This window comes from Ambystoma mexicanum, chromosome 10 (genome assembly GCF_040938575.1).
Source record: "Ambystoma mexicanum isolate Mex_15411 chromosome 10, UKY_AmexF1_1, whole genome shotgun sequence".
NCBI lineage: Eukaryota > Metazoa > Chordata > Amphibia > Caudata > Ambystomatidae > Ambystoma > Ambystoma mexicanum.
In genome coordinates this window covers 6,703,959-6,718,995 of record NC_090932.1, presented here as the reverse complement: position 1 = coordinate 6,718,995, position 15,037 = coordinate 6,703,959, and positions in this window count along the sequence as shown.

Below are 15,037 nucleotides of genomic sequence, written 5' to 3'. Positions count from 1 at the left end.
ATCGTTGATTGTAAAAAACCTGGGGGTCTTGTTGGACAACAATCTGACTCTAAAGCCACAAGCAAACGCTCTACTCAAGAAATGCTTCTTTCTCCTGCAAGCGGCAAAAAGGATCCTTCCGTTCCTGTCATTTGCCAACAAAACAAAATACCATCATTGCTATCGTCATGTCCAGAGTAGATTACGCCAATAACCTATACTCGGATATGCCTGAACGGCTTCTAAAAAAACTACAACGCATACAAAATGCGGCAGCCAGATTCCTTCTCAAACTACCCCGATGAGAACACATCACACCTGCTCCAAAAACATCCCATTGGCTACCAATAAAACAACAAATAAAATTCAAAACAATGTGCATCGCGCACAGAGCAATACACAATCAAGGCGCTGAGTTCCTTAGAGCAAAATTACACCTACACCAACCAACAAGAACGCTCAGATCAAGCAACGACATCCGCCTGGAACCGAAACCCTACAATAAAAGAAAACTCAGAGGGTCTTCTTTCTCAGACCAGGCACCGAAAACTTGGAACGACTTACCAAAGAACAAACGCAACACAAGAAAGCACCTACTATTCAGGAAACTGCTCAAATCCTGGCTCTTCACTTCGTAACTAGAAGACCGCCCACAGGGAGACACACATAACTAAAACAATGAAGAATGAAGACACAGATCCAGATCTGCAACAATCAATCATATAAAAACAGAACCTAAGGAAGACACTCCACGACACACAGATCGAATAAAAGAGAGACAGCCATGATGGGAGAACACAAAAACTGAATGCATAGGCAGACCATGACAGAAAGACTGGGACGATCCATCAATAGCACCCTGGCCCTGAACCACACCTAAGACCAACAGACCTATGTCACAATAGATGCAAGGGAATAAGGAGCATCCTACTCTCAGCTCCTACACCAGAAGGGGGAGAATAGACATACCCACTCACATTATACAAAGCTCATTAGAATACAGATGGGAGCACTCCATGCCACTACACACAACAGTTAGACGACCAATAAAGGACACTCGCAATAACCTCACCCACAGGAATACAATTTAAATGGAACAAGATGTACTAGAACCAGGATACACACCCCACTAACCCAACTTCCAAATCTCTGCAAACCTAACCCACCCAAAAATTCACACAACCATCTCTCTCCCAGCAAACCGCATGCACTTTACCACACTGCATCAACAACAAACAAACAACACATAAACAGCACCAACAGCACACAAGGTCTCAACCGGTCCGATACTCACACCAAAGCTCAGCACATGGTTTATACCGAACTGAAGCCGCCAACAGCACACCACTTTCCCACTCTCCTACTCCCCCTTCTTCCGACTAACCTACTCGCCCGCCTCTTGTTTTACAGATCCGCCAGAGCGCCTGGGGACCAACTCGGTTGGTAACGGTGCACAATATAAATACCATCAACATAACATAACATATTCTTTACAATGGGAGACAAGCTGTGCTTCCAACAAATTATTGGATGCCTTGCTGGGGCAGTCGAGAAGGAGCATTGATCTGGTTCTAGAGCAATTGTAGAGAAGAAAGGTTTCTGTTTTGATTTCAAAGGAGCCAGAGTGTGTTCCAGGGAGAATAGGGTGCGGGAGGCAGGGAGTCTACCCCTAAAGCAGCATTCCCTCCTGTGCCAAAGAAAAGGAGAATTGCGGTGAAAGGGAAAGTGGAGCAAAATGCCACAACATCAACACTGAACAAAGGTAATGCGGTGTGTGAGCAGTGTGGTCCCAGATGTGGAGCACCTAGGGTGTCAGTCAAGTGGCAGAGTTGGGGTTCTACAAGTAATCAATGTACCTGTGGTCTGCATAAGATAGTGGAGGGGGCCAGTAGGGCCTGGTGTGCTGCCTGAAGGGGGCCTAGGGTGGACACAGTCTTCCCTCACCAGTTGTGGCCCCAGTTTTTGTGGACCTGCCTTGCGCCCCAATACATGCAAAATGGCGGGCAGTAGTTGACAGGGGTGCAGTTCAGATTATGGGGTAAGGGATTATGCCGTGGTAAGGGATGGCCAGCTATGATTGGCCTCCTGGGGTTGGGGAATCTGGTTGTCCAGGGATCAGCAACAGGTTCATCGACAGGGCTGACAGGTACAACCCGGCCAGAGGCAGGTGCAGCAATAAGTAATATGGGTGCCTCCTAGCAAGGTGCCAAGGAGAACCCTGCGCTGGCATTGTGAATGGCACCGGGGACCACACGGCTTTAGCATCAAGAGCGTTAGGCCTGGTGAAGGCAACGGAGGATGGTGAGGGGGGAGAAGGCATCTACACCCTAGTGTAGTCGGGATTCTTGGCATGGCTCAGAGTACCAGATGTTAGGGAGAAGATATGGGGAGGGAAGTATGTAGATTTGGTCTACCTACTGAAAAAGTGTATGACTGCAGAATTCTAAAAAGTGGTGAAGGAGGGTGTTCAGAAGAGCAAGAAGGCACCTGTGGAAAGGAGACTTGTGAACAGGTCTATGTGTTCACAGTGTTCACTTCTGTGATGTTGAAGAAAGACTGTGTCTTATGAACACTTGATTTCATCTACTTATAGAGACCCTTTGCATGGTGCGTCAATACGTTTTGATGAGGACTTTTGAGGTGCCAAGACTGGTCCCCAAGACTCGGATTGGTGAAAGAAGGGGGTGGACATATGGTTGAGTAATACGGCCATAAAGCAGAGCATGGTCAGGTGGTGAAGGATTGAAGTCTCTCAGAAGAGGGCCAAAGGAGGATGTTGAATTGGTCTTTGGGTTACGGCCCGCAGCTCACAAGGTATATTATCTACTGGGTTTTCAGATTGAAGGGTGCCTCCTTTTTTTTTTATTTATTGTTGTTTTTAGCTTGGTTCACAAAACTTTACAACATTTCCTTTGATCAATACATAGTGTCGAATGGGAAATCATAGTATACCCTCTGGATCGTGTGTATATATATTGGCCTAGGCTAAGTTGCTCTGCGAGGAAATCCGCGTGCAAGGTCTTGACCTTAGATCTGTGTTAGCTGCCATTTTAGGTTCATCCGCCATTTTAGATTCTCACTCTAAAGTCACCCCGTGTTCTAAGATGGTGGACAGTGTTGTTTTGAATGAAACATGGCCATCTTGACCTCTGTGTGCAAGTTAATGTGTAAACTGCCCGTAGGCCAAATGTTAGGGTCATGTACTGACACCTTGTCATTGTTGACCTGTGTATAGAGGATTACCTGTACCAACAAAACTAATCCATGAACATATATCGTGCACAATACTGTGAACACTTGTTTAACTATAATGTATAAATGTGCACGAATGCGCAATATGAAATCCAAAGACACACTGTTGCTATTGTAACTTGTTGGAGATAGTATTAAGGTTAACCCCTAAATGTATAGATGCATAAATTAAGAACGAACTCGGCACGAACCCTAGATCCGAGATTCATTAACTTACAAGTGGGTTGGACATCATGTTTTGGATTGTATAAAATGTGCGACTACTCTGATGTTCAGTCCCACTCACTGAACACACCGAACAGGGCTGGTATTCGCTGTGTTGTACTGAGGGCCTGATAGCTATCAGTTGCTTTGTCCTTTGAAACTGTTCAGTTATAGAATAAAGATCTGTGTATCTTTTGAACCTGCGTTTGGTGTATTTCCTTTTGGGGTACGCAGCCTCGATATCTTCCTTTTGCTTTCACAATACGTTACATAAGATAAGGATAAAAATAAGGATTAAACATACGATTCAATTTGGAACTTGATTTGCATTTTGTAAAATTATAGTAAAATCCGTTGGCAACAGGTGTACACTTGTAAACATTGTGGAAATACTAGAAGCTATTGTCTGCAAAAATCAAAGGAAAGTGTGGCAGAAGCGGTGCAGGTGTTCTCCTTTGTGCTGGCCCTGGCTCGCGCATCAAGCTTTGTGGATGATAAGATTTGACATATGTGAGGAACCTGAGGGCATCTTCCCATCTACTCCCCTTGGATCTTCCTCTCAGGTGGCCGGGGAAAGGCCATCGCTTTTGGATCCTGACCCTGGGGGTGGACAAGCGAGGGAGGGTCACCTGGGTGGAGGGACCTTGAGGAGGGGAAGGAGTATGTCCTCAGATGAGAGACAGTATTTCCCATTCCTTTTTTATGATGAACCTTCCATCCCAGAACTCTTTGTATGATATTGTCAAACCTCATCTTTTTCTTCCATTAAAAATTACCCTCGAAGATGTCATCTGTATGAAGGGACAAGAAAGAGGTCAGGAGAACACCTCCTCATGGGAGCAGGTCAGACCTACATCCACCATCTCTTGTTAACACAGGAAAATGGAGGAGTACACCATGTCCCCCCCTACCTTTATAGGTCATTTCAGTCTTCCCCTCTTTCACACACATGCACTGTTCCCCATTCATATGCCTTTAAGACTGGGACGAAGAAGAGGCAACTAAGAGTAATCCACACCTCTATGGGTATGCACCACTCTGGTACTAAGACGAAGAAGAGGACTGTAAAATACTATTGCCATTGTCAGGCATGTCCCACTAATTGTGCTCAGGCAAAGGACTTACACCTGCAGCCAGTTCAAAGTATACAGGTGTATATGAGGAGAAACAAGTTTGAGGCAAAGGGAGAGCTGCCTGGGGCGAGAGTCCCACCTGGAGAAGGAAATCTGCTTTGGGAGAAGGATGCAGCAACTCGGTATGGAGCGGGTGCAGAGAAAGCCGATCCCTGCAGGAGAGCGAGAGAAACACTGTAGCCAAATGGGCGGTGAGGAGGTCGGGAGCCTTGCTGGAGCAGGGGTATACTGAAGACTCCAGGGAGACGCCAAAAGCAGCAGGAAGGTTTGGAAATGGTGAGCGCTGCTTGTCGGAGCTGTGAACAAGTAAAAGGGTAGCCAGAAACTGCAGCAGAGAAAACCAAAAGCACCCAGAGGAGCTGCCGGTAACCAGTGAGTGACGAAGAGGGAATTGTCATGCCGGGGTGCTAAAGGGGCTGGGTTTGGACACAAGGAGATGTCGATCAGATGAAAACTCATGATAAGAGGATCAGGATCAGCAGACCAAAGGAAAGATTTATGAATGCCGAACAAGCTGTAAAGTGTTTTATGGATTATCGAACACCAATCTAAGGAAAAGTTATACGAAGTACATGAAAGTATTGCACGAGTGAAATGAAAGTGATGCGCAATTTCAAATACAATGAAAGCAAGAGAAAATCATTGATGGACAATGTGAAAGTATGAACTAAATGAAAGACAGTAACAAGGGCTTAGGAAGCCAGTGAAAAGCTAATGATAAGCACTGTTATGAAGTGCGAAAGCAAAGTGGTGACAAGAAAAGCCCCCCCCTGCCATGAAATAAATGGTGTGAAGTTCACATTGTGGCAGAGGCAAGAAGCTGCCAAGGATAAAGAGAACTGCAAGTGGACAACTGACACTGGTTCAAAAAGGGAACCTGTGGGGCACGGAAGTCCAATGAGAACAAACGAATATAAGAAAGTGCCATGGGTTATCAGTTGCGTGACCTGTAGTGGGTGGACCGTGTGATCGGACAACTGCGCTTAGACCGCACAACCCCTACTTGGAGTGAACCAAGGCAAGTTACATTACTGAAGGTGTTGTGCCTATCAAGTCTTGAAGTCATTCAAAAAAAGAAGAAGCTAAGTGAACCATTGAAATGGCTGAAAGGTTGCAAAGTTGGTTTGGAACACTTATTGAAAGTCAAGAGAACTGACTGTGGTGAACTTGGGGAAGGGAACCCTGAGACTCTTTTGGAACTGTGTTGAACTTGTCAAAGGGAACCCTGAGACCCCTTGGAACTGTGTTTAACTAGGGGGAGGGAACCCAGAGCCCTGTTGAAACTGTTTTAAAGTTGGGGAAGGGAACCCTGAGGCCTGTTGGAACTGTGTTAAACTTGGGGAAAGGAACCCGGAGATCCTTTGTGTGGAACATTTTTGAACTTGGGGAAGGGGCTGAAACGCAAGCCAAAGAGCTGGAAGAAGCTCAGAATTTTATTTGGAACACTATTTCTTTTGGTGCTGAAATCCCTACACATTGTCTAGCTTTGGTTGTGAGGGCAAGTACAGGTTTTGGACACAGACAGACTTTTAAGTTGAACTTACTGACTCTGACTATCCTTAGTTTCTTTAGGTTGGGAAATTCCACCTTAGCATAGGGCAAGTTAGGCTTTACACCATCTTGACAATTAGGTTAATAGAAGTATTTTGATCAGACAACAGATATTTCAGGCTGACGGTTTGTTCGATTATGACAAATGAATGCTGATGGGGTGTTCAGTGTCCTGAGGCTATTTTGAGAAGTTCAGCATGTTTTCACAGTACAGGCTGTCTAGGGGCTTGAGTGCTCCAATAACTGGATGATTTTTTGTTTCTGGGTGACAAGGAACATGCGAGTGTAAGATCCACGAGCAGGGACGACATGTTCTCGGAGAAGAGTCGGACATGTGAATTTGGTGGATTGGCATTGAGGATCTCTGTTGGAACCAATTTCAGAACACTGTAGTGAAGTAAAGTGGCAGGAGGGGAATGTTACCCCGGACTTTGTTTTACTGCATTTCCCAGGACAATGACCTGGTCTCCCTGGGTAGAAAGGAACAGACAGAAGTGTAGAGGAGCAGCATATACCTCTGCAGGAGACCCTGCCCCCCTTCCTTCCCTATATTGGAGACATGAGACCGTGCCGTGTTTGATACCAGCCATTGTGCCAATCCCGCAGCAAGTGTTTGGAAGAAGATACCCTTTAAGAGAACCATCTCGAATGTATTCATGAATTGAAGATAACCTGCGGGAGGAACTCCCTAAAGGAATATGAAAAAGGAGCAAAAGAAGAGCTAGAGACATCATAAGAAGGTGTAGAAAACGTCTCAAGACACGGGCTAAAGAATAATGTGTGGATCCTAGAAAGACAGCGGTGAAGTAAGGATCAAGTGAAATCTCAAATATAAAAGAAGAAGATTACATGAAGTGCAGCAGAAAACAGCATTCAATAAATGTACAGACGCTGAAACGCAAGGTAGATTAAGTCATCATAGAAGCCGGCTAAGAGCAGTGAATAGAGTGCAGGCGAAGCCGCCATTGCACAGAAAACTGCACATTGGAATCAAGAATTAAGAAAGCCAGAAACCATGAAGTGGGAATAGCAAATATGTGTTGCAGCAAGAATAATAGCTCATGGAGCTGCGTGGCCTGGAGTCAAGATTCTAGAAATGGAGGTGAGCTTTCTACTCTGAAGAAAAACGAGTGTGTGGAGGAGGAACCTTCTCACGTTAAGGTGCAAGAAAGAACACCAACGATGCCAAGCTTTAATTCATCTAGAGCATTTAAAAAGCTGCAAAATGGACCAAATCGTGGTCTCCTGTCATGTGAGTCAAGGATGGAAATAGACAGTGAACATGGATTTCGAGACACGATAACCGAGTACCTTCACTCCTGTGCATTCTCAAAGACAAGTATACTTTGCAGGGCCAAGTACAAAGACAATTTCATGGCAGAAGGCATGGGCGATGAGAAATGCTGGGCTAATTGGGTGATGGGGAAGTTTCAGGGCCTCATTACGACCCAGGCGGTAAGTTACCGCCTGGGTCGTACCTTTACCACCATGGCGTAAACTACATTTACGCCATGGTGGTTGGCAGACTTACCGCCCCATTCCGAGGTTGGCGGGCCGATAAGTCCCCAATCCCCATTTACCCTTCCCCATTCCCATTTTTGCCCCATAGGGCATAATGGGAGTGTGGAAGGCGTTAATTACGCCACCGTAAATTACGGTGGCGTAATTAACATCAAGGTCCCTTAGCGCCATGGATTTTAACACCTGCTAAAAGCAGGTGTTAAAACCTCCATGGCGCTAAGGGACCTCGGAATCAGGCGGTAAGGGTCGGCGCTGTTTACGCCGCCGTAAACCCCTTACCGCCTGAGTCGTAATGAGGCCCTCATGCTCTATATCCTTGCACCTGGATCTGGGTTTACGTGCTGCTGAATGAACGAATGTTCCAGGCATGGCACAAGCGTAACAACTAATTGTATTAGTCCATATAACGAAGGACCTTATAGTTTGAAAAGCAATGAAAAACCATGTATCTAATGTTTCTGAAATGACATGTTTTTAGAAGCAGGCATAAGTTGTTCACATGCTAACGAACAACCAATAACTATCCCAGCTCCTATAGAACAGTATATTTAGATGTCTACCTTAAATAATCCCGACCATCAATAGTTTTTTTCACTATTTCCATGTAGTATGATGCCATTCTGACATATTTTTTTCATATAAAAACCATATTTTGTGTAGAGATCATTGAGAGACTGAACGTACCTTGGTTGATGTTCGTTGTAACCTCCCTGTTTTTTAGACTGTTGTTTAAAACAGTACTTTGCCATCTTCCAGAGTTGGTTCCGTTATTTGGACTCAGAATTATTCTGGTGTGATCCCATCCATTACATATGCACGTTCCTATAGGGCCATATATTCAGAAGGTTTAGGGTCCATATTCCCATGAATGGCAAAGTTTTGCCCCCGTGCAATGATCGATTGGTCTCAGATTATCCCGCAAACAGCATGGGATCTGGGTGTGCCAGTACATCACAAGAGCATTTCTGCTCGTAAGCTGAACAATGGCCTGGCCCGATTGGCAACCAGCCATGGGCACTTCAGGTTTTTAACCAATGAACTGTTGAGCGGGTCTGAAAATGTCAACAATGTCAAATCAGGGGACAGGAATGTTGCAGAATGATTTGGCGCTCATCAGTGTTGCATGGTATGAGGGTGAGTGCCCCAGACTGGTATTTCCCGGTTCCTGTGGTAGGTGACGGTCCAATAGTAGGGAAATGCGCCCCTTCAGGAAGCCCCAGTGTCCAGACTCAACAGGTGATGTGGGCTAGCTGCCGGGGGATTTCAGGCCAGTAGGGATCATTGGGGTTGGGGGTGGTATCAGGGGGTATTTGGGATAGGTCTAGGGTCAAGGGCCTCCTGGTACTGCTCCCTAAGGGCATGCTCTGGAGGCGTGGGGCATCACCGGCATACAGCACTGTACGGGCGCAGTGGGCCGCCTGTCAAGAAATGGGATTGACTAGTGAACTGGAGGCTCCATCCAGCCCTTTAAGATGAGTAGCGGTACCCTAGAGATAGATGGCGATGCAGATTTTATTCATACATCAATAATCAAGACGACATAAATAGTTTGGCAAAATGTTGTTTTGTTTTAATGTCAAGTATCTAAAACAGGGAGTACAACGAACATCAACAATCGCTCGATACTCTGACTGTAACTACTTCATAAAGAAACTGAGTTCTTGTACCCATAATTCGTCATACTTGACATGTTGACCTGCGTCCTTACCAACGTCATCCTACGTGGCAAACTACAAAAACCTATTGGGAGGTGGGATTGGTTGTAAGTGAATAACTAAGCATAGGTTCTATATCTGTATGGAGTAACAGAGAGAGGTAATTGGATAGTTAACATCAGGTGGGGCAACTAATAACCTCGCTAATCCAACGTCCTTCTATCACATGGCTGGACACCATGAAATTGAGCATTTTCGTGTATTTGATTTTATTTTCAATAGTCCTCTGATGTCTTTGTTTTTTGCTTGACCTCTCTGAGCAGGAGCTTCTGTTCTTTCATGTTAATTGTATCCAATGTCAGCCAATTCCAGTTTGATTAGATCTTGGCTTTCTTGGATCAGTGAACTCCTTAACTGAACTTTTATTCTGTTTAATTCAATTGCTTTTCTCAATTGTGACACTAAAATGAGGCCTTCTTGATTCGTTCAGTACTGCTTATACACGTAGTGGAAACATTAATCTATAGAGGTATATATGTATATGTTGGCGCTTGCCGTGGTCTAATCTATTTAAAAGCATGTGACTAGCTTCATGATTGCTTTGCTGCTTGCGTTTCATTGCATCTGTACACATTTAAACTAAGTATCTTTATCTTGATCCCAAGGTGTCACTTATCCTTGGTACCATCTTGTACTTTATAAATCGGCTGCCTCTCTGGGCTGGTTATCTTTCTATATGGGTGTCGTTTCAACTTTGTATGATGTCACCATTCATCTTTGCCATTTAGTTTCTCTGCTTCTTCAGGAATATCATTCAAATGCCCATCATATTGTCTTGGATGCAAGTATGGTTTCCTCAATGGGTACTTTACCTCCCATATTCTCTTGGCTATAGGTTTACCTATGGGTACTGCACAGAGTCCACGCTCTTCTCTTTGCTGGTTTAACTGTTCTGTGTATGTCACATACTTTGGTTCATACGTTTCAGGTAATGTAGGCGGGGCATTTGGGGTTAGGGTACATGGCTCCTTCTCTACACTTGTGAGCACTGATAATGTGCAGTTTTGTGTTGATGTCGTTGGTTTCCTCTTTGATACATTTGTATAAAATAAGGATTTCATGTTGCATTTAAATGGTTGATTTGTGTACTAAATGCGACCAGTTTTTCATCCAAGAGCACCTGTGGATATGTTTTCTTGCCCATGCATACTGACCTCTGCCGAGTCCACAATATATTCACCAATTGCTTGTGGTCTGTCCACAATTTACACCGTCTTCCCCATAGGTAAGTCTGGAAATGGTTTCACATTGGAAATGTTTGCGACTCATAAACAAGATGGGATGTTCCAATCCGTCGCAAATTTGTGTCAAGGCTGCTCCTAGCCCTATAAGGGAAGCGTATGCCTGCAAGAAACATTCCTTTGAGAAATCTTCTACCTTTAGGATCGGGTTCTGGCTGAGGGTTTGTTTTAGGTTGTTGTGATATATATCTTCCTCGTGAGTCCAATTAAGCTTCTAGGGCTCGGCGTTCTTTAGTTTGTCTGTCAGCCTAGCTGTCCTGTCTGAGAGGTTTGGGATACATCTACGGTTATAACCGATTAACCCCAGAAATGCTATGGGATCTCTTTTAGTTTAAGCTGTAGGGGTATCTAAGACGGCCTTCACTTTCTCACGTTGAGGTTGCACATTACCATTCCCTACAAAGAATCGGAGGTATTTTACGTCTGATTGGGCCAGTCTGCATTTGGATGGATTAGGCTGGCCTCTTTGAGGGCTCTTATGATAGTAAAGAGATGGAAAAGGTGGTCTTCCCAAGTTTTACTATAAATGTCTATATCATCAATATAAGCTCCACAGAAATCAGAGTAGGGCTGTAATATGGTGTCCATAAATCAATGGACAGTGGCTGGACTCCCGCATAAGCCAAAAGGGAGGACTTGGAGCTGAAACGGTCCTAGGGGCGTCGGGAAAGCTGTCTTTTCCTTCTCAGGCCCATACACTGGGACCTGCCAGTACCCTTTTGTTAAATATAGGGTTGATAGAAAAGTGCTGTTTCCGGGTTTATCAACTAGGACATTGCTGCTTGGCATGGGATAGCCATCGAAGTCAGAAATGGCATTAATTTGGTGGAAATCTATGCAAAACCTCCAGGAATGGTCAGGTTTGGTGACCAATACGATAAGGGAGGACGATGGGCTTGAAGAGGGTTTGATAATATTCACTCTTAACATATTATTCATTTCCTCAACCATTGTCTGTTTACAGGCTTCCGGGAGTCTACATGGTTTCAGAGGAACCACTTTTCCTATAGGTGTTCTAATGTAGTGATAGATGCCTTTCACTCTTCCTGGTTTCTCCGAGAATACATCTGGAAACAATGTAATTAAATCTTTTGAATCCTCTTTTTGTTGATTAGATAGCTCTGAAGAATTAATTCAAAGTTGTCTATCTTTTCTGGTACCAAACAGGATAGTAGAATGGCATTGGTGGCAGACAGGTTTTCCTTCCACTCTTTTAAGAGATTTACATAATATAGATGGACTTTCTGTTTCCTGTCAGGTGGGGCTATCTTATATGTACAGGTTCCTGTTAATTCCAGTATTTCATAAGGCCCATGCCGCTTAGAGACAAGCTTGTTTTCCAAGTTTGGCAAGAGGACTAATACATTTTGTCCTATAGAAAACTTACTTACTTTTTTGTCATAAGTGGATTTTTGTTGGATTTGGGCCTTTTCCATATGAGTATAGACTAGATTCCGAACAAGTCTCATATGTCTCTCAATCTGGTAGTAGTTTGCAAAAGGGGAATGGGTGCCTCTTCTCATTCTTCCCAGGTCTCCTGGAGCATGTTCAGGACATCTCTAGGTTCTCCACCATAGAGTAGTTCAAAAGTAGAGAATCCAGTAGATGCCTGAGTGGTTTTCCTTACTGCAAATAGTGCCCAGGGGATCATTTGAACCCAGTCCTTCCCATCTTTATCTACCAACTTTCTTAGGATCAATGTAAGCATTTTATTGAACCTCTCTACCAAACCATCTGTTTGGAGATGGTACACTGAAGTTCATAAGGTGGTAATATGGAGTAGTTCCTTGACTTCACCCATGAGTTACTCCTAAAATTTGAACCTTGATCTGTAAGTATTGCCTTAGGAAAGCTGCCCTGGAAAGATTACGGTAGGAGGTGCTTTAGAATTTGCTGGGTGGTGTGGTTCCGCATAGGGAATGCCTCTGGGTATCTGGTCGTGTAGTCGATAATCACAAGGACATATTTGTTATCCAGTCTAGATGTTTCTAAAGGTCCAATGATGTGCATTTCAATTCTTGAAAAATTGACTACTTTGATTGGTAAAGGATTCGGAGGAGCAGGTAATGGGATGTGAGTAATAGTTTTCTGACATATTTCACAAGTCTGAATAAAGGTTTTTATATTAGCATGGATACCTGGCCAGTAAAACTTCCCACTCATATGTGTCTGGGTTTTGGATTGTCCTAATTGTCCCCCGGTCAGATGGGAATGCACAATCTCTAGTACGATCTTTATGTGGGTTTTGGGAATTACTAACTGAGTTTTACTTAATCCTTCTGTGGATGTTTCTTTTCTATATAGCAATCCTTGCTTCAAGAAAAAAAATGAATTCCCTTCTCTAGAGCTTCTCACTTCAGGGATAGCTTGTAAAAAAAAGCCTCAGAGAAGGCAGGGTAATTTCGTTGGGGGGAAGGCCGGGTCGCGTTAGATGGTAGGCTCTTCTCTCTTTTTCTCTTCGGTGTTAGATGGTTCACCCGCTTCCTCAATGCCTAAGGCACCTCTCTCTGTTTCTTCTGGTTCACTTTCTTCAAAATCAGGAAATATAGCCTTTTCAAGAATCCCTTGGGCAATGTTGTCCCCACTATGTACTTCAAATGGGATTTCACCATGGTTCTGTATGAGAACCTTTATGTTTCCCCAGAAGTCGTGATCAATGACGCCTGCTATAACGTCTATGCCAAACTTCCAAGCTAAGTCCGATTTTGGGGCTAATCTCATATAACACCTAGGAGGGGGTATCAAAAATAAGTCTGTGGAAATTATTCCTCTTTTTGTCATGATTCACCGTTTCCGCCCTTTCTGGACTTCATAGTCCATCAAGCACCGCAATGTCGTACCCGCTATTCTACCAACATGGCCGCCACCATTGCAAAGCCGCTGTCTAGTGTTTCCACAAGACCTGCCACTTCCTAGAAAACAGATATGCCCCCACGCTCTGCGCGTCTCAACGCTATCTTTCCAAGTATCCGGCAAGTGTGTACCTAACTTTTCCCTCTATTCCCGTGCTACTCCCTTTCTAGTTAGCGGTTCCTAAACATCCATCCTGGTATCAATTTGTGCTGCTTCTCGCGCTTCTGCCTAAGGATCCGCTCGTCCCTCTCCTTCCTGTGACTTCGGTCCTGCTCCTTCTGTACTTGCATTCTGCCCTCTGCACTGTGTGTGTACCTCGACTCCTCCCTGGCTCCTAGACCCATCCCGAACTTGAGACCATTACTCACCTGATATTCCTGGATATTGAACGCTTCCATCTCTCCAAGGCTGGTGTCTGGTCTACACACTGGAGACAGAGGATCCCCGTCCGTACCTGTACAAGTCCTGAACGTCCAGAAAGAAAGAAAGACCTCTGAGAAAGAAGAATTCAAAGGACAAACAGGTGAGACAAGAGGCAGAGTGTGACACTTTTCCCGGGAGGGATAGTAGGCTCTTATGCTACATAAATTGAAGCCTATTGATTCTTTCATGAAAACAGAATGGTTGGAGGCTCTATTACTAAGCTTCTGGAATTGTAGGGTTCCCCAATTTGTTTCAATTGAGTCACATCCCACTACTGACACCATAAGTAAGGAAGTCATTGTATCAACAGTAAGACAGACACAAGTGACCACAGTTCAAGGGTGTTTATTGAACTTTCAGAAGAGTGTGATAAACGCCTATCTAAACCTATGTCTACAGATGGGATCAAGCTTTGTCCATCAAATAATAATAATGCAGTCCTAGTGGAGTCTTCTCAAAACAAAAGCGCCTTTACTAAAAAATCTATTGCCAATCTTTACCGCTAATTTACAAAAAGTGTGGGGGAATGTTCATGAAAGAGAAAGAAGTGTTCGCAAAATGATATGTCAGGAGGTTCAGGCAGTTGGCCTCCCATCCCTATGTTTTCAGCACAGGACAAGGCAGTTCACTCGAGCAAAGCACACATTCTGGCTTCTTCGACATGAGGATACAGTTCTATTTCCAGCAACAGGGCCTTCTGTGCCCAAGTCTCTTTTCTCATCAAAGTCTCTTGATTCAGAGGGCCTGATGTACAATAAAATAAGATACATGGTTCTTTTCTTCTTACAAGTATGAAACTTGGGTGCTTCGCCCTGGATCCTCTTCAGACGGGCTCAGATCCTTGTTACTTAACAACTGTTACTGCGGATCCCCCTCTTCCAGGCTCAGATCCCACTTTTTACCAAGTCCAGAGAATTTATGTTTTCTCGGGTGACTCACGGATCCCTCTCAGCCGGGCCCAGATCCTTTTTCCAATTAGTCTCCCTCAGTCGGTCTCAGACCAGTTGTAGTTCACCTTGGTTTATTGAAGACTTTTGAATGTGCACTGGATTTAGCTTGACCCATTGCAGGACCACTTCCATACAAACCTCTGTTTTACAATACAGTTGCCATTCAGTTGGATACCTCAGAGAGACCTTCGAATGAGCACCCACATGGTGCCGGA